At 42.2% G+C, this 3736-nt stretch overlaps 1 pseudogene; it reads left to right on the forward strand.

The window, feature by feature from the left end:
- Window positions 1-448: 448 nt before the first annotated feature.
- On the forward strand, window positions 449-1459 carry LOC102837735 (annotated as a pseudogene).
- The last annotated feature ends 2277 nt before the right edge of the window (window positions 1460-3736 follow it).

The raw sequence follows: 3736 nt of genomic DNA on the forward strand, positions 1-3736 counted from the left end.
AGCCTGTGGCACTTTCAATACTCTTCTTCAGCACCATAACTCAAATGCATCAATTGTTCTACGGTCTTCTTTATTCACTGTCCAGCTTTTGCATGCATATGAGGTTATTGAAAATACCACGGCTTGGGTCAGGCACACCTAAGTCTTCAAGGTGACATCTTTGCTCTTCAACCCTTTTAAAAGGTCTTGTGCAGCAGATTTCCCTAATGCAATACATCGTTTGACTTCTTAACTGCTGCTTCCATGGTGTTGATAGTTGATCCAAGAAGAATGAAGTCCTTGACAACTTCAATCTTTTCTCTGTTTATAAGAATGTTGTTTATTGGTCCAATTCTGAGGATTTTTGTTTTCTTTACATTGAGATGCAATCCATACCTTTAGCAGTAAAACTGCTCTTGTCTTCAGCAATTTGAAAGACTGGGAGTAGCTGCATATCTGAGTTTCCCCCATGGTTTTGGTGACCAGAGTGGTGTTTGGAGATCTGCCATTGGGGGCAGGAACAGTAGAGAAATTTCAGCTGCAGTCAGCCCTGCTGGGAGTTGACATCATTTTCTGAGGCTGTACCATCATGGCTCTGGAAGTCAAGGACAGGCAGGGGAGAGCCTCAGATATGGAGCTTGGCTTTGCTAAGTTGGAAGGGTACCTCCAGACGCATTCTTAGTTTGAAGCCATGTTTGGGAAGGTGGCCAATCGAACTGCCAAAGGAACATTCACCTTGGAAGGGAAGGAGTATAAATTGCCAATTAGCGATGGTCCAACAGTCATCATGGCAGAGTCAGAGTTCCCATATGTCAGTCCAGATTGTGAGGAAGGGTACCCCGGAGAACTGAAGATCTGGGTGACATACACACTCATTGACAGGCACTCATAGTCAGCTATAAAGCACAGGCCAGTCAGACTACACCAGTTAATCTGACCAACCATTTTCACTTCAACCTGCTAGGCCAGAGTTCTCCAAATACTTATGACCATGAAGTCACTAAAGATGCTGATGCCTCTTTGCCTGTGGATGAATCCCTGATTCCTGTAGAAGTTGCTTCCATGCAAGGTACTGCATTTGATCTGAGGAAGCCAGTGGATCTTGGAAAACACCTGCAGGAGTTCCACATCAAAGGTTTTGACCACAATTTCTGACTGAAGAGATCTAAAGAAAAGCATTTTTGTGCATGTGTCTTCATAGTCCTGTTGGTAGTGTACACCATGGGTGTACACCATGGACTATAGGTCCTGGAAGTATACACCACCCATCTCAGTGTCCAGTTTTACACAGGCAACTTTTTGGATGGCCTGCCCAAGGGGAAGAATGGAGCAGTCTACTCCAAGCACTCTGGTTTCTACCTGGATACCCAGAACTAGTCCAATGCTGTCCATCAGCCCCACTTCTCTCTTGTACTGGTAGGAATATGACCACACCACCTGGTTCAAATTTTCTGTGGCTTCAGAAAGTGTGGAGACATGAATTATGCCAGGACCAAGCTAAGAACACTTCTGTCAGAGATGAGGCAAAGATTTAGAGGCTTTACAAATAATCTAATGAATTTTAATCATATACAAATATAGTCTGTCATGATAATCAGTCTGGGTGTTGATTTCCAAAGAACTTTTCCAGTGATTGGCTCTCAGCCGTGTCTAGTGAGCAGCTCTACTCTCTATAGTTCAGAGGACAAGGGGACTCAATGCCAGTGTTATCATTTAAGCTCTATGTTGAGCACAGAAGTGCTACTCAGGACCCTCATATTCAGAGGCAGCAGTTGTTGGTGGCAACACTTCATCCTGTATCTTTCCTTTTTGCTTTTCACTCTCCCTTTACTTTATCTCATTGTCTCTCACTCCTTTTCTCCATTTTTGTCCTCCACTACCTCCAACTTCCTTGGAGTCCTGGTGTAGCACTGCGGATTAATATGCTGGACCTCAAGATTGGTTTGAACCACAAGGTTGATGGTTCAAGTTCACCAGTCACTCCTCAGAAATCCAATACAGTGTTTCTATGAGTCAGAACTGACTTGATGAAAGTTAACAAGAACAACCTCCAACTTCCTTAGCCATGTACAGCACTTTAGCAATGTCAAATGTCATATTAGCTTATTCAACATGCAGACAGGTAACCTCTCTGCTTCATGCACTAGATGATGTGATGGAGAGATGAGGGCTCAGAGGCTTAAAGAGATTAAATGACCCACTTAAAGGCACCGAGCTGGAAATTTTGGCCAAGGTTTGAGCTCGTGTTCCCTCCTTTCCTATTCCTCCACCTTGGTCAGCACTTAGGGTCCAAGAGAGATCTGACCCCTTCTCTTGTTGTTAGAGTTAACTTTTCTTCCCAGAGTCACTGCTAGGAGAAATAATAGGTTGAGTTTAACTGTTTCTTAGGCTTAGAAGTGGTGTAACTTAAAGTACAAGATTAAATTATAGAGACACTATCATTTAGATTATCTGTCTATGTGGCTAACTGAGAAAGCCTAGTCCTGGAAGAAAGGAAGCCATTGGAGGCAGGAGCTGTGCCAATTGGGACATATATATTACCTTATGAAATGCAGTGAGGATTACACATTGCAGTCGGAGAGTGTGTTGTTTAATATAAATGAGGCTGGGGCTCTCCCCTCTCCTGAAGAATGGAATCTTCAATGATGGGTTTGGGTTGGTGATTGGTTAGGAGATACATTTTATACTACAACATACCAGCAATCAGTTCAAATAAAACAAAAATCAGCAAAAAACAAAACAAAACAAAACAAAAACAATGATAAAGATCAAAGACTACAGCCTTCAGTATGGGTTGCACCCCAATATAAAGAAAACAAAACTTCTGACAACTAGACCAATAAGTAACATCATGATAAATGGAGAATAGATTAAAGGTTTGTTTTTAAAGGTTTTATTGTGAATTGAGTGATAGTCTACATGGCAGAACATTAGCTTTGCACTCAACCAATTGCATCTTGTTTCGTTGTAATGATTACAATCTGATTTGATGTACACAAAACCACGAAGGAATATATAATCATTTAAACAACCAAAGGTCACATTTTGCAAACCAGGATCCTGCCAGACAGCACACAGCCTTTCTTCTTCCATGAGTTTAGAGCCCTCAGATGTTTTATCTCTCCATGCCATCATCACCTCTGTCTCTGTCTCTGGTGTCACTGCTTCTCTGGTTGAGATCTCACATTTTGTTTATGTTCTTCTCTCTTGCTATTCCTAGGATCTTCTGTTGCTGGAATGTAAGATTAACTACTTCCCCATTTTTATTACACATCTTCTAACTTTACAGTTGTGACAATCGCAATTAGTCATGATAACAATTGTTGTTGTTTTTGTTAGGTGCTATCTAGTCAGTACCAACTCATAGCAACCCTATGCACAGCAGAACGAAACACTGCCAGATTCTGAGCTACCCTCACTATTGTTGCCACACTTGAGTCCATCAATGCTGCCACTTGGTCAATCCATTTCGTTGGGGGTCTCTTTCTTTTTCTCTGACCCTCCACCTTACCAAACATGATATCCTTCTCCAGCGACTGGTCCCTCCTGACAACATGTCTGAAGTATGAGAGATGAGGCCTGGCCATCCTGGCCTCCAAGAAGCACTCTGGCTGCACTACTTCCAAAATGGATCTATTGGTTCTTTTGGGAGCCCATGGCACTTTTAATATTCTCCTCCAGCATCACAACTCAAACGCATCAATTCTTCTACAGTTTTCCTTATTCACTGTCCAATTTCACATGTATATGAGGTTAC

Source organism: Chrysochloris asiatica, unplaced genomic scaffold, assembly GCF_000296735.1.
Source record: "Chrysochloris asiatica unplaced genomic scaffold, ChrAsi1.0 scaffold00002, whole genome shotgun sequence".
NCBI classification, from domain to species: domain Eukaryota; kingdom Metazoa; phylum Chordata; class Mammalia; order Afrosoricida; family Chrysochloridae; genus Chrysochloris; species Chrysochloris asiatica.